Raw genomic sequence first — 22,663 nt, 5'->3', positions numbered from 1 at the left:
TGGACTGAGCACCTGAGCCCTGGAGATCTGCTCAAGACCTCCTGGTGCTGGATGACAGAGAAGCAGAAGTTCTCAGAAAACTCTTCTCCTTTCTTTCACCTTTGCTATGATACAGGATAGATTCACCAGACCCTCTTTCCTCCCTCTCTGTTCTGCTTGTCCTCCTTCCACAGATCAGGGATTCCTTCTCTCAGTCTCCCTTGCTCCTGCTTCTTCCATACAGATTTACCCTTCTTCCATCTTCTTACTCCCAAATCACAGGACTTCTTTTTGGAGGTTGCCTACTGTCACACTCCCATATCACTGTACTTACAGACCTCCCACCACCACCTGCGCAAGCTGCTGATCTCTTTGTGTCCCAGTGCATCTAAAGCTGAGCTCCAGCCAGAGCTGCACGGCTCAGCTCAAGCTGAGACAGGAACCCCTGGGAAGGTGGAATGACAACTTGCATCTCTCTTGTTTTCATGTCACATTGTGGCATTTCAGCTAACATTGTGCCATGTCCTCCCACTGTTAGACCTTCCTCTGCTTATGGAATAACAGGCTAGGTCCATCAGAGAGACCCCAAAGCAGGTCCTGTATTTAGCCTGCAATTTTGCATTCCTCCAGGCCCTCCTCAGTTGCAGAAGAAAATCCAGTGTTTGCTTCTCTGGGAATGGCATTGCTGTTAATGAATTATAACATTCAGCTTTAGTGCAGCTGCCCAAAACTGTTTCTTTTTTTCTCTTTTTATTTTTATGCAAAGGGTTGGTATGGCCTGAGGCTGGGCAGCCCTCAGAACCCTGTGCAAATCAGATTCCCATCTGCATCTGCTTCCGCTGAGCTCCAGGAACCAGAGGCACATTCAGGTCAACCTCAAGCCTGTTGCAGACTGACTGTAGAGGAAGATCTCTGCACTGGAAAGATACTGAGGAGCTTTCTAACATCACTTAAAAAAAAAAAAAGTCTAAAGTCTAAAATGCCACCAGACTAGTTTAAAATATCTTACACAAAAGTCATGTCCCTGTCTCTCAGGAAAACACAGTTGAATTGCAGGTTTTTTACCAACAAAGACAGGAACCCAAATACTCATAGACTGCTTGAAACAGCTCCAGGGAAGACTCTCAAAGTGAAGTCCAGAGCCTGCTGAGCAAAGTGAGAAGCCAAATGTGGACTCTACCCAAAGGAAACTCACCCATAAATATTCACACTGTTTCTCATAATCATTCTGAAAGACATGACCAGTCTTTAGAGGGATGCTTTCTTAGCACTTAATTGCTTTCTGAGGAAATGTTAGCATGGTCAAATGAACATCATCAAATTGACTACCTTGTAGAAGTAATATATTTAATTATTAAATAATTTTCTTTTCATCATACTGTGTTATGATATATCACAGTGTATTGTACTGTAGTAATACATCATTATAATACTCCAGGACTGTAGAATTTAAATGATTTCTTGCCAAAAGTACATGCTGGGTCTTTTCATTCTGAAAGTTTCTTTCCCCAGTTTTAGAGAGGAAAGCTTCTTTAAAAATAGTAGTGAATTTAAAGTTGCAAAATATTAATTATTTGTAGCCTTAAGGATCAAAAACTGGAAAATAAAAAGCTCTATTTCTAGCCTGCTATATTTCAGCTAAAAGAAGATTGTTTACAAAAATAACAACCAAAGAAGCAAATCAAATCTCTCTTTTTGGAGGAGTTTTTAGGGGGTTTGATTTAATATATTTTGTACTCTTTGAGGCTATGCGACTGAAACTCCTTCCTGTTTACCTGTGGGCTCATGGTGAGAATACTGACAGTTGGTTTCAATTTTTTATATGTGGAAGTGAGAGGAGTCAAAGCAAGAACTTGAGTCTCTGTCCTGCAACTGTCTTCAAAGAAAAATGCCCTGGTGTTTCTGCATATGAACCTATAGCATCAATAGCCATAGCTTGAGGAGTCACACAAATGTTTTGTCCTCCATTCCAAGACAGCACTAAGCACCTGCTCAGATCTAGGACCTTGAGTATCCTCATTCTTGTTGTGGTGTTCTGTAAAAGGATAAACGTCAAGTGCAGACCAGCCTCACCAGTGTCTTGTGGGGGAGCATGCCTCTTGAGTCTTTGTTACTGGAAATAATCATTAGGAAAACTTAACTCGCAAAGAATAAAGATTTTTTTGTTGTTGTTTTTATAAAATCTTGATTGCATTAAAAAAAATCATGCTAGCATATATATATATATATATCCATATAACAAAAGAGACTCTCATTTGGATGTTAAAATTCCAAGATAAAGAATCTTGCAAAGGTCTTTTTCTTTCCACTGCCTATACTCGGTTGCCTTGAATGACAAACTCTGGTGTAGAAATCTACAGTGCAAATGCCCAGAGCTAGGCAAGACAACCCCATCCCTGTCTCAGAAAACCCCGACACAGGGTCTCTCCACAGGCTCAGAAGCCCAGGTGCCACCCTGGGTTCTATATGGAGGTGTCCACTCCCCGGAAGTAGCTTGTGCTCTTGTGGGCAGCTGGCCTTTAATATCTTTCAGGCTCGTGAGTGTTTATAAGTTCAGTCTCAGAACATATACATTTAGGCAAGGAAAACAGGGTTTTAGGGACAGAGGGGTTTTACATGCAGAGGGCTAACTCCTGATACTCCGGGATGCCTGACTTTCAGCTGGAGACCCTCTGTGTATGAAAGTATCATACACCATATGTATATGAAATTCTTGTCCAGGCTGCAATGGATGCCACTCCTTCAAACAACCTTGATTTTTACCTTCCTCTCTTGGGCACCACAACACTGAATTCATTATGAGAATGTTGCTCCACTGCCCTAAACTTCTTCTGTAAATGAGAGTTGGGAGGTCAAGCCATTACTCTAGGTCATTTCTGCATTACATAAGCGCCACTCAACAGAAAATTGTACTTGGTCACAGTTATGCAGAAGACGCTGCAGTTTTTCTCTTTCATAGAGGTGATGAGAGTCTTCTCCTCTGGCCACCTGCATAATCTCAGTATGAAATAGAAATCATGTGTAGGGCAGAGCATTCATTACCAAACTGCAGTGGAACTGTACTTGAAAGACTTTGAAGTAAGGAAGGAGTTAATAGTTGCAAAAGAGTCATTTCCTGAGTCCTTTGGTTGGATGAGTAAAAACTTTCAACTATTTCTATTTCTTCTGTGTCATTTAAGAGGCTTTCAAGGTGCAGTGTACCTCTCAGACCAGGTAAGGAGTACAGCTTTTCACTTCTTGATTGTTTATTCATAATAGTTTCTCAGAAGAGTCAGACTGAGTCAAGACTGATTTTGCTCCCTCCTCTTATTTACCTCTGAAGCGAGAACGAAGTTCATTGCAATTCAAGAAGTACATGTGTATCTTTGTGCCAGATGACTGTGAGCTGTAGAAGTAAAGGAAGAACTGTATGGCTTAATAATATAGCAAAGATAATTAAGAAATTATGTTGCACGTATTTAGAAGTCAGAATTATTACAGCAAATACTGCAGTAAAAGAGAAAGAAAACTCATCACCAGTTTTAAGGAGTTCAGTCTGCAAGAGCCACTAAGAAAATAAGGAGTTCTCACGTATACAGTTTGCTTTAGTGAGGACAGTAGTAATAATCATAGTGTGTCTTTAACTCTGAAAAAGAGGAAGAATGAGCTTCTAATATTGGGGGACAGAAGAAAAACCCGGATAATTTTGGACCAGTTTTAGTTGTAAATCTGGATCTGATATCTATCTTTAGCTATTGCGAGTCATGTCTCATCCTGAGACTGCTCTGGTGGTTTTTAACATGCAACAGCCCAACATGCACACAGAAGTGACTCTGGAACAATATCATAAAATTATACCATTTCATCAGGGTCTTTTGATGCATAAAAGCTGAACTCAGACAGGCACCAGAAGAAAGTCCCACAACACAGTGCACTTTAGCACACGGCATTTATTACCCCTTAATAGATAAGGAGAGAGATTATTTGTGTGAAAACCTTTTTGTTTTGTTTAATAGTTCAGAAACAAGCATAAAATAGACATCTGTGGGGAAGTTATTGTAATAATGTGCTGTCATTGTGTCACCATACAGAAAGGGAAACGGTATGTGCCATGCTGATCCCTGAGTAAAATCATACACTGGTATGGCATTTGTGGGTTTTTTAAGACTCAGAGGTTTTTTTTGCTTTTGCGGGTTTTTAACTCTTTGCTTGTTATCAGTTTTAATGTTTGGATATTGACTTCTTGAATGTTTGGTTTAAACGCTTCTGGATTTTATACATAGTAGTCAGGAAAACGTAGTTAGGACTTTTAACAGCATTGGTTCGAATCAGACACAAAATTTCCATCCACGTTGGGACTTCATTCCTAAATCATTCTCACTTTACTTGTGAAATTGCTGTTAGAGTAGTGACTTGACCTCTGTAATAAATTTCACGCTCTACAGACTCAATGATCCACATGAAGTTTTGTCACTGCATCTACAGATGGGGACTTAATATGAATCTCTGCTGGTGCCAGACTTGTGCCCTGGTTTGTGCAGCTGCCCCGTGCAGGCAATCTGATCAAGAAGCCCAGTCTTCCCTTGCAAACAGCTGTGTCAGTTTAGAAACACCCAGAGAGCATGTCACCGTTCTGCTAGGGAAGAGGTTGTGGCAGGGGTAGAAGCATTTGCATCAGCCTTAGTCTTAGTTTGAACATCAGTGCTAAGCAATTTGCTGTTCCTTATGGGTCTGTATGGCCTTAGTTGGTAAATTCTTGCAGTCTGTGCCATATTTTGCTGAAGGAAAGGTGGCTGAGGTGTGCCTGCAGTCATATTTCCCAGTCACTGAATAGGCACGGGGGGCTCAAGGGAAAGTGCTCAGCAGCTTTGTGTGGGAAGAGCAAACTGAATCCAGGCATCCCCTGTCACCAACCAGCATCTTACCCATTGTTCATATATTCACCTTCTGTCTTGCAGCGTGGGTTTGGGTTCAACTCAGATGTGTCTGCCTGTACATATAATTAGGCTTGATGGCTGTTAGTGCAGAAAAGGCCAGCTCAGGTGATATAAAATGTTTGCTTTCAGTGCTCTCTTTCAGCATCAGTATCTTTGTTTGATGTCAGAAAAGGGTGCACTCCTCTGTCGGAAGGTGCCGTATATTATGTGCAGTGGTTAGGTGTAAAAGCACTGAAAACAAATACCCGAAAGGTCATTCATTGTATAGCAACTTTGGTCTGCCACAGTAACTGCTGCGTTGTGGTCAAGCAGCCAGAGGGGAGAAACCCAGACACAACTCAGCCACAAGAAGTTATTTTTGTGGTAGACTCCCCTGTCCTGCTCAAAAATGAAGGCGCAGCAAGATTGTGTTACCACACATCTTAAATAAAACAACAATGGTGTTGTGCACATGTATTGCCACTTACAAACTTCACATTTGCACAGTTTTCTGATAAAAAGTTGTTTTGAAACAGAAGTTCAGGGGGGTTCACTGCTGGTAACTAATGTTTGCAAAGCCTTCAGTTGGACAGAAGAGAGGTTTTCTTATCAGGCATATTTATTGACACTGGTCCCATGCTCTTCACAGCATACAAAAGGAGCTTGAAAATGTAGTTCTCCTCTGAAAACTGATATTACAGAAATGACATTACAGTTTGGACCTTGACTACTGCCTCTAGAATTCCTGGATGAAATGAGCTCTATAGTTAAATGTCTGTGGGATTATTGTTTTGGCTTGATTATTCTACTGCCAGCTCTCAAATGGGAAAGTCAAGCTGGTGTTCCTCTTGGGCTTTCTATTTATACACAAGAAAACTGAGAGGGACTCAGATGGAGAGTTAAGGTTGTTACTTAAAATAGGTTTTAAAAGGGTAATATAATCCAATTTTTGTCTAAATTTAGTTGCTAATCAATCAGAAATATCCCACAGGATTAATTTTCTATATCTTTGAATCACGTAATGTCAGTTTGATCCAGTCTCTTTTCATATATTTTTGATTGGAAGCCTTCTGTCCTTACAGAAATTTTCCATTGATAATCTTGGTTTTCAGTGTTGATGAATATTTAACTAAAGCTAAATATCAGAGAAAGAGAGAGGAAAAAAAATCTGTGTATGCTTTGTGCAACAGCTCAATAATTAAATGCTAGGTTTTATCTGTCATTGATACATCGAACAGAGAGATTCTGCCTTTTTGCACACAGACTGATGAGGGTCCAAGAGTTGTTCAGGCTGGAGCCCGGGGATCTGTAAGCGGGGTCATCAAGAGCTGCACATTTTTACCACACTTTCACACTACTGCATGAAGAATTCAGGCTCAGCAGCTGGTGAATTGAAAATCCTTGCTCTCCCAACTGCTGCCTAAGTCTTGAAATAAGAACAGAAATTACACCTTGCTATGGTCATGAAGCAGCAGCTAGGGCTACTTACTGTGAGATACACTGCACCTGATTCTCATCTGCAAAAATGAGAAGGGAAAATAGCAAAGTACTTCAAACAAGAAGTATGTGCTCTTTTATCTTCTCTTCATCTTCAGATGTCTATATTCTGAAGCATTAGTAGTCCTGCACAGGTATATTTCACAGCCAGTGAACCATATATTTAAGTCTGTGAAAGAAAATAGAAAATGTTATCAGTGCTTGTCACTGTCACTGTTTGTAATTATCTTTAGATATGCCCTTTTTTCTTTTTTTTTCCTTAAAAGATTTCTTGTTGTTCCTTTCTGCAGATCTTACTCATAGAGGAAATCTGATCTCCGTGCTGCAGCACGGAAACATCAGCAGTGAGATGGCGAGACTAATTCCTTAGGGAGCTGCCTGTAAGTCTGGTCAACATTTAAGATGAAAAGTTTTGCATTTTCTTTGACAGGATGTTACATGCAGAGTTTAGATGTATGAGGCAATTGCTGAGGCAATAAGGGAATATTCAGGAACACAAGCATTGAGTAGGTGAGTAAGCACAAAGGCAGAAATAATCTTGTTAGGATTTTTTCTTTCTTTCTTCCCTGCCCCCCGCCCCCACCTTAACTTCTAAAAAACATGATTGGTCTTTGAAACTCACTAAATCATGTCCAATTGAAATCCTGTTCTCCAGAATCCTGGCTACACTAAGTAGACCCCACTTTAGGGTTACAATGGTTCAGCAGTCGAAAGCTGTGAGAATAAGCCTTTTGTACTTTTGTTGCTTCACCTTGAGACAGTCAAGCAGTGCAGGGATCAAAGGGAAATCCCCCGGAACACAGGCAGTGCTGAGAGATAGGGTAGGAAACTGTGGATAAGTAAGCAGAAATGGTGAGGATGAGACCAAAAAAAGGAAAACTGGTAGTACAAACTTAGGGTAGATGAGGACAGAGGGTGGGATCTGGAGAGCAGTTAACAGGAGGAAGAGAGACTTTGGGTTACATGCTGATGATGATGAAAGTGGATTTGTAGAGGACTTGTAGAACAAGATCTGCTTCTTTCAGGTCATTCCCCCAAATACTCTGGAGAAACCCCTGAAATATTCAGATCTCAGAAACATAGAAGTGAATCTTGGAGGCAGCACAGGTGTGTCTGCACCCTCTAGTGGACTACAGAAAATTATTTTACCCAGCAGAAAATTACATTACACAGAATATGCTTTTACCCAGAAGTAACTTCCCACATTTGCTGGGACCAGTCATATCCTGATCTTTAGCATATTTCACACACCTTTAATAACTGTTTTCAGCCTCTATAATATGATGGATGCATCCAAACTTCTTTTTCTGGGATGGTCTTTTGTCTGTCATAACTCCTGAACTACACAAGAAGTTGATTGTGGCTCAGTGTTTGACGGTGTAAGACAAAACCATGCCAGAACTGTAGCAGCCCAGCAGTTGAATTTCATTATCTGTTCTGACAGTGTTAAATTTACTAATATTGACATACTTTACATGTAGTCAAATCTCCCTTGTGCAGGTGGTATACTTCTCAGAGTCCTAAGGGTAAATATTACAGAATGATACTTCAGCACAAAAAATCAGTGAACAATCTGTTTAGTGGGAGACCATTTCCTGTCTCATTGCTCAGCTCTCATATACTTGCTGCTGGAGGACACATGCTGACTGAGATGTAGAACTACAGGAAAAAGCAAAGCAGCTTTGTGATTTTTGTGATTGAGTAATGTTCTGGGAAATATGATTCTGCCACTGATTCTACCTGAAAGTAAATGCTGATAAAAGCTTTTGTGATGCTGAGAAAAGGTCACCTTTTTAAGAAAGGGATAAATGTGAAATGCCTTAAATGGAGCTAGGATGGAACTTCAGAGCTTCAGCTCTGAACAGGGAAAATTCTGATGCAGCCTCTGAGTACTGGGGGATTATACCATAGTATTTGCTTCTTATAACACAAGATAGCAGCATTTAAGATACTTAGAGACAAAAATAAAGAAGATACCCATTAGTAATTATATGAACAAACGGATTTTGACAGGACTGAGGAAGCTGGTCCGGTGCCACAAAGGAGAATGCTTAAAGAATGCCAGTGAAACTCTTTCTTCTTTACAAATACAAGTACTTGCTTTTCAAAAGGTCAAAGAGTAGAAAATAGTGTAACTCCTCCTCTAGACCATGCTCCTAGGAGAAAGAGTGTGCACATTCAACTTTGTTCTTTGGAAAGTATTTAAAGGCTTATCCACCTCCTTCCTAGGTAGTATGCTAGAACTATGGGCTGGCCTGAATTGCACCCAGCCAGTAGAAGCTGGAACAGCAGCAAAAGAAGACAAAAAAGGTCATAAGCCTGAAAAACCATTCAGCTGGAAGGCTAAAGACCTTATCTCTAGTCTTGTCTTCAGAGACAGTTTGACAGTAATCACTGGATAACTCCAGAGGCCAAACTAAAGAGTAGATTCCAGGCCATGTGCACTTACTTGATGGCTGCCTTTGTCACTAGACTAGAGAATCTCTTGCCCTACTTCATGATGTTTTCATCTTTTCTGAGTTGTTGTATTGATAATTTTTTAGTGTGCATCTCTGATGAAAGATGGGCAGTAACCAGAAGCATTGTGGCTAAAACAATTTCCAGCTCAGATAATCTAACTCCCATGGTCAGACTTGGAGGGCAGCTTAAGGCATCTATTTCCTGAAATTAACTACTGAATTGTTGTTCAGACAGGGAAGAGAAGGGAAGTGTTTTTCTTCTATCAACCATCTTGAAAAATTGTAGCAAATTATATTTAGGCCCCAGAAAAAGGCAACAGGGAATTTTAATAAAAGGAGCTTTGGCAAAGCAGTTCAAGGTTCAGGTCTCCTTCACCTCTCTCTTCAGGTAATTTTCAAATACTTATTAAAAAATATCTGGATCTAACTTGCAGAGTATTGAGTGCTCACAAATCCAGATATGGTCAATAGAAATGTGGCTTTGAAACAGTAACATTTTATTTAATGCCAAGTGCTCTTAGAAATTAGGTACTAGGTAACTCAGGACCTTCATTCCTCACATTCCTCTTTGTAATATGGGGTTAAATAATCTTTATATAAGAGGAAGGCTGCAAATAAGAAATTTGTAGGTGTTTCTGAAGCACTTTGATGCTGCAACACTGGATGCCATAAAAATGCCCAAAAATAAATTGTTTATTTAGTATGTAGGGCAAGAGTTTGAACAGTGCATTTTATATAGGGCACAGCATCATTTATTGAACAATCAGGAGAAAAAAGTCTAAATTTTTCTGATAGGGCCTTTGGAAAATTGCTGGGAAGGCATTGGTTCCAATAGAAATCAAGTGGAAAAAGGCAAGTTTGAACATATCCATTTTCAAGCCTGTAATCTGTAGAGTTTCTTGGCAACTGACTGAGTTCAATTAGAATAGAGATAGAGAATCTTGGCTGATTTCCTGTCTTCAGCTTGTTGATCTACACCATTTCACTAGTAGGATCATTCAGCTAAAAATCAACCACGGAAACCTGCTGATTAAATTCTGGCTCTTAAGATCTTCAGCTGTTTATTTATTCAGGCTGCTAGAACAGTAACTTTCCTGAGCTAAATGAGCATTGTGAGCATTTCAACATGGAAGGAAAAGACAGGACATTTTCATAAAGGACACCTTCCATTCTCCTCAGTCACATGTCTCTGCAAAGCTGCTGGTCTCAGTTGCACGGTGTTTGAACCCTCAGTGCACCAATCAGAGCTCCTGGGGTCTTTAGAAATACATAGTTAGTCAAAAAGTTTGCAACCTATCCATGATTGCAGCTAACAGAAGCTGGCTGCTAGCACATGAATGTGAGACTGAGTTAAATAGAAGCAAGACCAAGACCTTAAGCTGGATAAACACTGCCTTGCATGTTGCATACAACATCTCCTTATCAGCCTGATTTGTGACTGAGGTCTGCATATCCCTGTTCCAGAAAATCACTGGAACCCAGTCTTTCACATGATGTGCCTTCTTGGTCACCCATTTTTCCCATGGGCCATAAACATGTATTCAACACCTCTAAGAGGATGAAGAATTAAGTTTCCTGTTACATGTCTGGCTTTTGCCAGCTCAGCAATTCTCACCAGTGCAGATACATAATCTTAAAATCCGGTGTTGGTGGATAAAATAGCCTCACAAACTCATCACTGAGGTTTTTTTATGGTAAAATGCATGTTAAATGTTTGACATTTAAAACCATATACACTTGTGAAAATTTTTTTGAGCTTTTTAAGTGAAATGTTTCCTACCAACAGCTCTTCTCTGAGAAACAGGACATGGCACAGTTTTATATGTTATAGTAAGCTGATAAGTTTTTTCAACTCACATGTCTGTTTCTATTAATGTTTGTGGGTTGAATACATAATTACCCCCACATGACAGGGGCAGAGATCATAGCCAATATGGATATCAGTAACAAATATGATTGGTCTACCCTGAGCTTGGAGATGTTTACACTGAGTGGGGAGGATTCTCAGCACTTCCCACTTTTCACTGCTGCAGTACTGCAAAAATCAACTGCACAACTCTCACAGCAGTGCCTGGGAATCACTTTGTTAAATGTGGAGCACTAGCTTGTGGAAAGACTATTACTGTGTCAGTTAGCAGCAGGAGAGCAGAGAGAGAAAGGAATCAATCATATTACAGAAAAATCAGTTCCTTTGGTTGTGCCTGTTTTTCTGACTGCCTTAACTTGTCTTTGGGACTACTGTAGTCATGAGTGTAGGAGGAAAAAGAGGTGGTCAGAAACAGAATTATTTAGGTTGGAGAAGACCCTCAAGGTCATAGAGTCCAACCCTTAATTCAGCACTGCCAAGTCTGCCACTAAACCATGTCCTGAAGTGTCACATCTACACATCTTTTAAATACCTCCAGGAATGGTGAGGAGAAATACCTCCACCATTTCCCTGGGCAGCCTGTTCCAATGCCTGACAACCCTTTCTGTGAAGGAATATTCCTATTATTCAATCTAAATCTCCCTTGGGTTACAGGCCAACCTGAGTCCATTTCCTTTTTTCCTACTTGGGAGAAGACACCAACCCCCACCTGGTTCCAACCTCCTTTCAGGTGGTTGTACAGAGTGAAAGGTCTTCTCTTTTCTTCAGACTCAAAATGCCCAGCACCCCCTGTTCTTGTGCTCCAGACTCCATGGTCCTTCTCTGTCCATCCTCCAGCACCTCAATGTCTTTCTTGCAGTAAGAGGCCATAAAACTGAAAATCTTTGCTGTCTTCAAAAGTCCGTGTGGTCACCTGGAGATTTGGCTTTCTCAAGTTTGAAATAAAAACATCAGTGTTGTCATTGCCGTTGCCAGCTTGCCATTGCCAACGATTTTGTTGTTCACACTAATGTGCTGCAGGAGCTGTAAATGCTCCCCTGCCCATATCTGCCACAGCAAAGTAAAAAAGTTCACATCCTCTATGTATCATCAGCTTAAACTCTTCTAGTAAACCCAAAGAAAATAAGTAGAGGTATGTTCACAAAGAACCAGCCAGAAATTCAAAGTGTGCCGGGTGTTAGAAATAAAGCCATGCTTATATATTAAAGGTATTTTGGTGTCCAGCTATGGGCCCAAGAGGACTGAATGCTAGATGCTTTCACTTCCTTCAATGGAAGATAAATATATGGTTCATTCATAAACTAGGACTGTCACATGTTGAGTCAAGCAGGATTTGGTGTAGGATTTCCAGACTGATATTTGTATCCACAAGAAATACTTTGTCTTCTATTCTGAGCTACATTTTTCTTGTTTTGAACCCAGACAGAAAAAAGGGCTAAGTGAAAGGCATTTTGAACAGTTAGAGTGAGATGGTGACACTGCCCCGCAAGGGGAGAAACACCAACATGTGTGGATCCAGTGGCTCTGGGAACAGTAGGAAACACTGGTCTGTTTTCTTACTGTGACTGACAGTGGAATAATATATAATGAATATTATCCTTCTTGCCATTGCTCACATCTACAAACTTCTCCTGAGTTTTTATGGCCATTACACACAGAAAAACATATACAGTTGCACTAATCAGGAAAAAGAGCTAAAAACATTAGGTGGAATTATAAATGCCTGAAATCCAGGCTTTCATCCTGCCAATTCACATTTTTTGAGAAAGAGAGAGAGGAGAAATATAGACTCATGTATATAGGCCTAAGATCCTTTTCAAACAAACCTGGACAGCAGCTGGGCTCAGTGGCTCTCTGGGTTTTATTTACATTCTTGCTTTTATGTTAAGGATAAAGTGAACAAATGTGTGATACCTGTTCTGGCTGACAGTTGCCCAGGACATTTCCTTCTAGATTCTAGACTGTATTACATCCTTCCCCTGCAGGTGAGGATACATGCTCACCCACAGATTCTATTTGTCTGGTAAGAAATTGTACTGAAATATCAGAGTCTTTCACTTCTAAGTCCAAGCAGCCCACTCGGTTTCTGTGAATAGCGTTCACTGACTGACTCAGAGAAATAATTGCCTGGCCCAGCATCTCAGTGTAGGTTCTCTCTGTTATCTCCAGCATGCTCCACTGAGCCCCAGCCCTCACCTTCCATTTCTGCAGCCCAGTGTCACTGTCCCCCTTTACTTTCTTCTGGGAGGGAGACAATAAATTCAGGCTGAGCTTTCTGCATGGACATTATTGTCCCATTGCTCTCCTCCTCCTCCTCCAGAGAAATGTAGAGACTTGTGGGGGCTTATTTCCTTTTATCAGATCTGAGCCAAAGCTTAAGTCTCTTGATGTGTAGCCATCAAAGGCATTGAAGATAAATAACTCACAGTAGTGCTGTGAGTAAATAAATATCTTGCAGACTGTTACTCACTGCCTTACAGTTTCATGCACAGAGTTAAATGGGATTATATAAAGGCAGAAAGTTAAGCTTGCAGTAATTAAACTTCTAAATAGTTTAGAACATCAAAACAAAATGTTTTCAATTTTATCTGTTCATTTTATTTTTATTCACATATATTTCACTCATGAAATTAATTAGTCCTAAACCATCCTTAATCTAAATCCTTTCCACAGCAACTCACACTGGTGAGAAATTATGCCATAGGTTTTGGCAAGGCCCTACATATAGACAACTGCAAATGACAGCAATTTGTGAATACATCTGCAACATGTCTTATGCATTAATTTTTTTATATGTTAGGGCTACAAATATTGTATTGCTGCTGAATCACTACTGTTGATCATGATAAATGACAAGAGTATTTCCCCAGTGGAGAAACAGCCAAATATGGTACAATTTTTAAAAAGCCAACAGAGCATTCTCAGATCAGAATTACAGAATATGAAAATGTTCTTTGCAAATCAGTTTGTATTTATCTTTTTGACACTGACAGTCTCGGTGTCCTTTGTGGCAAACCTCACAAAGGGTTTTAATGTGCTTGTTCTGTTTTATATACTTTTGATCCACTTGTTCTCAAATTAATTAACTAGATTGAAAAAAATTGTGCTACCCTACTGAAAGGGTTTGGAAACCAACCTTTCTTCTCCTTATTAGAAATAGTCCCTTCACTTCATGTTTCGGTCTGGTGGGTGAGAAAACTCTGCTTGTTTTTTTGGCTAAAAGTGTAGTGCTTCCAATTCTGAAGTTCTCGTTGCTGTTTCCACTAGTTATGAACACCCACATCCCCAGGAAGAAAAAAAACCAAACCAAAACAAAACGAAAACACCTAGTTTGGGGCTCTTCTGTGTTGTTTATACAACGTTTAAAATGTTATCAAGTATTTCTTAACCTTTTTCTTTTCTTAAAAGCAGATTGTTTCAACCACTACTTCCTTATTTCTCCTCCCTTCCTCTTAACTCTTTAATAGAGGGTCTCTAGGTGTGCTTTTCTTCTTCATTTCCAGTCTGTGAATAAATTAATCTGTGCATCCTTCCAACCAACTGGGATTATGAAAGCCAAGCAAACTTTAGGGTAGCTTTTCATCAGAACAGCAAGATGGAGTAGAAGAGTTGACAACAGTTTTCTAGGAGTGGGGGAAGAGGTTGTGTCAGTCTCTTAGCACTGAAAGTCCTGTAGTCTTCCCATTCATCCTTCTGACAGTTTTATTTTGATGGCCTGCATCACAGATAGCATCATACTGTCACCACACAACGCTGAAAGTGACTTGATCATCTGCTGCTTTCCTCAGACCTTGTCCTTCACAGTGCTGTACCCCCCTACCCACTGATAGGAGTTAGTCATGCCAGCAATGACAGGATGTCACAAGAGATAGCTGAGGTCTCGTGCTGGCACAAGAAGGTGTGTGTGATCTTCTCCATATATGTCCTGTGAGCCTTGTTCTGTTAAAAAAACATTGGGTTGGTCTTTGCTCTGAGGCCAGCCTGAGCCTTGTTGTAGCAACATTAGCACAGCTTTCATTCTCACTGGAGTCTTTTTCTCCGGCCTGGCTTCCTAGGTATTTCCCTATGCAATTGCCCCCCTTGGCAGGAAAATGTAGTCAGTGTAAGTATGGAATCTTTCTACTCTTCTTCTCCCATTCCAGCTAGGAAGGGGGAATGTGTAAAGGATCTTAGCAAGACATAGAGCAAGTAGATACCAATACCCCTGTAGGTTGAAGCTCATCATCATAAGATCATCCATCTAAACAATGCAGGAAATCAGGAATCTTTGTTCAACAAGAAACAGCCCTACTTCACTGCCTCCTGTCACAGGAGGAAAAGATATATGAACACTCAGCCAGGTGATTTTCAGTGAATGCATCACACCCACCTACCAAACTCATCCTCACACACTTCCACAAGTACCTTATATCTGCCTGAGGGCATGGTGCTAAAATGTGGAGTTGAGCCAGGTAGCTTTTCTATGCTGATTGTCTTTCCTAATCTGCTGGGACAGGATATCTGTTCTCAAAGAATTTAGCAAGACATTTTAACTCCATGATCTAGAAGACTGATTGAGTGACAGTATATTCTGGAAGACCTGCCAGGGTTCTTGAACTAGAGAAAAGTAATTGACTTCAATAAAAGCAGAAAAAGCAAGCATTTTTATTTGACTGCCACTGATTCTTACAATAGAGGATGAAGACCATCCATCCAGGGTGGCACTATGCTCACCAATGGATGATTTACCTAGCATAAGAGATTCTTCTGCAAAAGGGGCATAATCCCAGAAAGCAGAGCAAAGCAAATGTGCATTTGTGACTCACATTATATGCCTAGCATCAGGCCTCTGCCTGTTCATATGCCTGACGTACTTGCTGAGATCCACTCCAAGCCTACACTGAAGGAGAAAACTTCCATCACAAGTGGAATTTCCAATTTCTGATCTTTATGCTAGCACTGAAAAAGGCTTTAGGGACCTACATGCTCTTTTGTTGTCACTAAGTGCTAAAACTCCAGACTGACATCTTCAGCTGTTCAGCTTTTGCTAAAGGTGCCATTACAAAAATCATGAACCCCAAGCATTAAATCCTCAGAAGCCCATATATCCTAATACACAGCTCAGGCTGAAGGCCTGAAATCACAGTTGAGTGGGGTGATGACTGTTCCTTGTGCTGCATCAGTTTGAGAACCTAGTAAACCATAAATTGCCAGAACACTTATTGGAGTACATCTTCTGTGGGATACAGAAAGAAGCAAGATGTCAATGCCATATGCCCTTTAGTCCTGTGGATACATAGTCTACAGACTGTGGATATTTACCTGGCCTGATGAGAACCAAGCATTCTTGCAGAAATGCATTAATCATAATGTTATTTATCTACAAGTTGTCTTTGCTCCTGCAGCTGAATTTGTTCCAGGTTGCATGGTACCACTGTGATATAAATTCCATAGGTGAGAAAAACAAGCTCTAGTGTTTGTTTAGTACTTGAGAGGAGAAGGCATTCAAAATGCAGTTCCTATTTCAATATAATTTATATATTTTCTGTGAAGCAACTAATAGAAAATCCTATTGCTTGATGGGGGGGGGGGGGATAAATTTAAATCCCCTCACTCTGAAGAGAGAAATAAATTCATATCTCCCACTTCCCCATTGTGTGATATTTTGTGATATTTAGGAAGTGTGAATAGTACTCTTTTTGCTGGTTTGGATACTTCTGGGTTTTATGAGATAAGATGGAGGCAAACATCTCACTGCAGCAGAAATTTCAGGGGTAATACATAGTTGTATCTAGAGATCTCCTTGAAACCCTCCACAAAGGGTGTGGAGGGTTTCACACTTTTCCTCTGAAGCTTTCTCAGAGACTAAGGTGTTTCTGTCTAGCTTTCTTGCTGCTCAGTGTCCTGGTTTTCTGTATTTCATGAGAAAATGGCTAATTGTGAGCTGATGAGGTGGGGGCATCTCAGACCAGGCCCTGGAAACTCCTTGGAAGGCAGATGTAAAATCTTGTTTCTACAACTGGAGGCAGAGTAGGTGTGGATGGTGGTGCACCGGGCTCTCTCTGTGGGTTCACATTCTGTTTTAACTGCTCTAGGTACTTGCTGCTCTCCTGTATCTCTTTTCTTTTTTTTTTTTTTTTTTTTTTTTGTAATTGAGCAAATCTAACCACAATCTCTTTTTACACCCAGTTTCTAAAGAAAGTCTTTTGTCTGGTTTTCGGCTGAACTGTTGCTTCAGTAGTAACAAGAACGAGACATCAGAGATCCAGTATACAAAATGATTCTGTAATATGAGGTATTCAGTCATTTGAGAACCAGAGAATCTTACAGTACCTTGCAGTTTGTAGAGATTTTTCCTCTTAGGATATTATTACATTATTATAATTCATGCCAAAACAAAATTCCACTATCTCTAAAGAAATACTTATTTTATTTCGATAATTGATTCAGGAAGTCTCATTATATCATCAGTTAAAGTTCAAGGAAGTGCTCAGTTTCAAAAGCCACTTTAAATGTTCTCCTTATAACTCTTGTAGCATTTACCAAACAAGACACTAATATTCCTTGAGCCATCAGCAGCAAGGTAACTGAGTTGTGCAAAAAATATTAATAATATTAGTATTATTTAAAGAAAACATTATATGAGATGGAAAGTGACTTTTCAGAAGGCATTGAGCAATTAAGAGAGAGCACTGGAATTTAAGATGTTCTGCTTATCATCCTCAAGAACACACCTACAGTCTTATCAACTCTTGCCAATCCAGTCAGCCCTCAGAAGAGACCTGATTCTTAATCATCTACCTCTTGTATTTCCAAGGAGGCTTTTTCACAGAGACACAAAGAAGTCATTAACATTTTCATCTCCTTATTGATATGGTTCTCTGCAGGAACGATATTGAGGAAATTCACTGTAAGTGTTGCCATCAGTCCGCTTCATCTCAGCACTTTAGAAGTGGTTTTGGAGTGCCAGATCCTTTTACAGTTCAGTAAGGTGGCTCCTGACTCTAATCTAGAAAGTCATATTGCTTTGGATATCATGGCATTGTGGGGAGGCCACTGACATACTAGTCAAAGTATTGTTGCTACATTCTCACTGACAGTTTGGGCAGCAGGAGACAAGTTTGCATTTGCATTTGCTTTTGCAGAAGCTTGCAGGGAAACTCATTAGGAATGTCACTGCTAAGGACTGATTCCTAAAATATTCTGAGGATTTAAGCCAAAATTAGCATATTTTCCAAATATTGCTTTGTATCAGGTCTGTAAAGAAATGGGAAGAAAACCCCAGAAAAAACTAGTATTAATACAAATGCAATGGCAAGGAGTTGGCATGTGATGCAACCTAAAAATAGGGGACTAATATAAACACTTGTTCAGACTAAAAAGTACTCTGTCTTGTGATTAGGGTGACCATTTCAAAATATTTCCTGTTGTGATTGTATAAGCTTTAAAAAGAAAGGATAAGTTTGAGCTGGTGAATGGCTAGGTCTTTTCTTTCTTCTGGTCTTGGTAAAAAAAGGGATTTCTTTTACATTAAAGAAACAGGTCAACAAAAGTAAATGACAAGCCTTGAGGGTTTTGTGTAGGTTATTTTACATCATGCTGTAACAGAATGCTCTAAAAACTATCAACCTACACAGTACAAACACAAGTTTTATATGTAGTTTATAATACATCTAAGAAGCATCTGTAGAGATAGTGTGGGAGTGAAGGGAGGGCTGAACTGATGAAACTGCTTTTGAAAGTTGTTTTTTTGTGTGTGCAATTTTTTTAAAAGAATTTCAGAGAATGGAAAGAGGAACCTACTGAGAAGCTAGGCCCAACTTGTAAAAAACTTTCCCCACAGCGTGTGGTGAAACATCTTTTATCACTACACTCTTATCTTTAGTATGTTGGCACTATGGTTTCCTCACCTGCATGGACAGATGGATGGATGAGGCTAGAAGGGATTCTGAGAATTTATTTTGTTTTTCCAGGCTCTTTTATGAAAATGTGATCCACAACCTTTATAAAACCACAATCCTCAAGAAAATTGATTTCTTTTAAAGCTTAAAACTCCTTTCCTTTTCTTTCTTTCTCTTTTTCTGTATATTTGCATGATGATAAGGCAATGTAAAAAACAGAAACACACAGAGAAGAAGAAAGGAAACTAAAGTTGTTCTCCTGAAAAGTATTGACTTTAGGTTTTTATAAAAGTCTTTCTGAGGTGTTGAAATAAAAAGGGCTCAGGTCTGTTTCTTTCAGTTCCCTGAAAAAGCTTCAGCACACTGTCATTTTCCCTCATTTGCTTTCCAAACCACATTAAACCTCGCCGCAGGCTGTAGTGCTCAGTGGCTGTCACAAGCATGGGTGACTTCATCTCACATGCCCCACCAGGCCTCTCCACCACCGAGCTGATGCCACACAGAGCTGCTGGCTGGATGCCATGTGCACATGTGGAAAGTGGGCCAAGGTTCCGGGGGATTTCAGCAGGGCTGGGGAGAACATGGAGTCTTGGCAGCTCTGTGGGAAAACCCCATGAATGCTCTGAGCCCCTGAACTTCTCAAGAGCAAGCACGAGCAACGAATCCCAAACAGAGCAGGGAACTGAGCAATAGTAAAAAATAGATAACCTCCACTGATCTCAGAAAGAGAAGTGAGAAAGTAGTTGGTGCTGATGTTTCTTCACTGTGAGCTGGGAAGCAGGCTGTGTTTTCAAAAGGCATATCCTGTCTCTACTCCCAGGTAGCTGAGGGTATCCTTGGGGTTTTAGAAGAGAAGGTGGCTGCTGTGATGGCTGGGATCACACCTCAGCCACGGCCTAAGCATCAGGTGTCTGCCAGCAAAGGCTTCCAGCAGCAATTCTCCTTCATGGTCTGTGGCACTACAACAGAGTGAAAAAGAGAACCAAAACCTTTTGATAAGGAAGCCCTCATGAGAGTACAGGTTTCAAGATTGCCGTTTGCTAAAACTTCTCATTTAAAGAGTTCAAGTTGGAGAAATTTATCTGCAATAGTCTATAGGCCAAAGCTCTTTGGTGCCTCGATTGGGAAGTGCAGACCCCAGGTGAGTGCTCCTGCTGCTGTGGACACTCAGGATGGCAAAGGCCTGAGCCAAAAGCTGCTAATCCTCATCTTGTGAGGACCTCCTCACTGGTCTTGAACAGCTGATTTCCACAAGGAATCATATTTGATGTGCCTGAAGACACACTTTGCCAGAGTGTATTTTCCTAGTTTGGTTAGGGGTACTGGAAAGGTTTTGTTATTTCCATATTGTTTGCTCTCACAGCTGATTTTTCTATCCCAAGCACATCGCTACCATATTTACCATCCTCTGTATGTGATTAATGATGCAATCCTCCAGTCACAGCCTTCAGCCTATGGAAATTCTGTCTTGTGTAAGGGTCCTGAAGTAGCATGGCCCATTTTGGCAGGGCTGTATCAGTGTGTGCCTTGGCCATAGCATTCTTGACAGTCACTTTCTCTCATCAGGCTCCTCAGATGCCTAAATTAGGTCAGATTCCCAGCTGAAAACCAGGGCAATCAGCCTCAGCATTTTTACATTTTTCATTTAACTGTTTTTTTATGTATCTGGGTTTTTTTGTGGCTCACTGTTTTATGTGATGTGCTTCACACACTTCACACGTAGCAACTATTTGTCTGGTTCCTTCCTGGACTTTATTAACACCTTTTCCTGTCCTTTTTACTAAGACTGCAGGGGATTTAATAACATTCCCACCACTAAATACGTGTCACCTGAACTATACACTTTTCTGTGCCAGTTGGGTCTCTCTAATTTTTAGTTTAAAAGCTATAACACTAATTTTCAGTAACAGAAACATTGCCCTATTTTAGTTTAGGTCAAACCATATTTTCTTGATGGCATCATCTGCACCAAACTTTTCCTTTATTCTTAAGTGCATCTATATAATTTTTCCATGTATTTGTTGTCAAGTTACGCACTGAAAGTGCAGGAATGTGGTGATATTTTAGAGCACATCACTTAGAGATCTCTAGGGCTCTTAACAGCACAAATTTTGCCTCCAAAGAACTGTCTCCTAGTGCTCTACTGTTATATGTATCTTATTGAAGCATAACTGTACCAGTCATCAAAATTGCCTTAGAGCAGAGTCTAGCTGGCTTGTTTGATGGTGATCCATAACTGGGAGGAGTGTGATGGTGATCCAGAACTGGGAGGAGTGGCTGATACACCAGGGTGCTGTGCTGTCAGCTTGTGAGGCCTGGACTCACACCCCCACACAAACAAGCTGCAGAACATTTGACTTCTGCCTCTGATTATTTCATAAGTAGCATTCATTATAATAATGTGTCAGCATATATCTGACTATACTTAGGGTACTTACATACTTCTCCAAGCAAAAAGAGTATGTTAGACAAGGATAGAATCCAATTCTCCTCTTATTTATACATTTTAGTTAATTAAGTGTAGAGAGGACTGAAGAGAAGACCAAACCCTGAATACCATGGCACTTGCAGTCAGTTTCAGCTGAAAAGCTGAACTTTGATTTCCTGTCTCACCTGTACTCGAGGATATTAAGAGGAGTGAAGCAGGTGTGGTTTCATGGGTGCTATTCCTGTTGGAACTATTTGTATTAGTGTGGTCACAAAGATACTGGACTAAAGTGAAGCTTTTCTCAGAAATGTTTTTCTCTTTTTTTCCCATTTTATAATCTCTTCTTGTTGTATGTTACCAGTTATACCTCTAACTGGTACCAGATTGCCAAACTGAGGAGAAGTCAAGAAAAAAGTGTTAAGTCACAGAAAAGTATCAATTATGTTGGCTCTTTGCTCCTCCTTTTTGTGCATATATGCTGCTGCTTTTAAAACTAGGTCATAACTGCTCCTGTAATCTGTTTATGAGGTTCCTGTTACCTGTGCACTGAGCCTTTGGGCAGACGAGCTCTGCACTCTTCAGGCACTTGTGAGTCCATGTTGTGTCCTGTGCTAGCCACAAGAAGAACAGCTGCAGTTACTGGTGCTCAACATAAGCTGTGAGTTTTTGCAGAGAAGCCAATTTTCAGTTCTTTCCACTTGTGAACAAAGTGATCTTGCACAAACCTAAAAACAATGATCTTGCTTCTACCTATGAAGCAAAGAGCTCCGAGGTGCTGTGCATACAACACACAGAGCTGCCTCAGACTTCACTGCAAGCTGCATGAATACCAGACCTACAGGACTGCTCCTGAGAGAAATGCATCCTGGCCATGCCACTGGGCCTCCATAGATGATATGATCATAATTAAAAGGCAGAATCAGCCAGGGTACCCCATGACTGTAGCTTGAATACTATTGAGTGGTGATGGCAATTTGTTAAAAAAATGAAGAAACTTACTCTAGCAGAGAGCCACTCTAGCAGAGAGCTCATGTGACCATATACATGAGCAACTGAATGTCACTCAAAAATACAACTCATACACAGCTCAGTAGTACAATTCAGGGTTCACATTTTGAGCTGTGACAATAAGCAGCAAAAGAAACTGGGCAAAGGAAAGAGCTGTGACAGTGCAAGCTTTCTCATGGAGATGACCTGAGGTGCACCCCAACCACCAGTCCCTTCAGGCCAAGCTGGAAAGGAAGTGTTGTCCAAAGTCCTAGGGAATGAGCTCATGTTTCCCACTGCCTTGGATTGCCTACATTTCTGCCTCCTAGTCCTTTGTCAGCCCAGGCACACCTTTCCTCCTGAAATATATGCAGTCACCTATTTTCAGTGGGTGTGGACAAGAGGTACAGGACAATGGCTGAATGCAATATCAGTTCCAGTCATACTGAAGTGCATCCAGCAGCCTGTTTGTGTATCAAAGCCTTTCAGTAAGATGTGCAGTTTGACAGGAAGCGAGGCTCATTCTTTCTGTATATCTAGCTCCTCTACCCTTTTGGGAGCAGAGAATAAGATACATGAGAAAGCTGCACAGTGCACATCAGTTTAGCTCCTACAGAGCCCCTGCTCTCGTATTTTTCAGCCAAGACTGTTTTCTTTACCACTGATGAGAG

At 40.5% G+C, this 22,663-nt stretch overlaps 1 protein-coding gene and 1 long non-coding RNA gene across 7 annotated transcripts in view; one reads left to right on the top strand and one right to left on the bottom strand.

Moving 5' to 3' along the window:
* Positions 1–22,663, top strand: part of P2RY8 (P2Y receptor family member 8) — a 37,522-nt gene that overhangs the window by 1,148 nt on the left and 13,711 nt on the right. For 3 of the 6 annotated variants that reach the window (XR_010355845.1, XM_064408235.1, XM_064408237.1), the window contains exon 2: positions 6,662–6,751. The gene's annotated coding sequence lies outside the window, so the exon portion shown is untranslated. Of the gene's footprint in view, positions 1–3,080; positions 3,193–6,661; positions 6,752–6,801; positions 6,882–22,663 lie in introns of those variants that run through there. The other 3 variants (XM_064408238.1, XM_064408234.1, XM_064408239.1) reach the window with 3 other exon arrangements.
* Positions 1,603–22,663, bottom strand: part of LOC135293736 (uncharacterized) — a 39,127-nt gene continuing 18,066 nt past the window's right edge. The window contains exons 4-5 of the long non-coding RNA XR_010355846.1: positions 6,364–6,540; positions 1,603–3,364 (exon numbers count right to left, since the gene is read on the bottom strand). This is a non-coding gene — a long non-coding RNA (uncharacterized LOC135293736). The remainder of the gene's footprint in view (positions 3,365–6,363; positions 6,541–22,663) is intronic.

This window comes from Passer domesticus, chromosome 2 (assembly GCF_036417665.1).
Source record: "Passer domesticus isolate bPasDom1 chromosome 2, bPasDom1.hap1, whole genome shotgun sequence".
NCBI lineage: Eukaryota > Metazoa > Chordata > Aves > Passeriformes > Passeridae > Passer > Passer domesticus.
This window is presented reverse-complemented; position numbering and strand designations above follow the sequence as displayed.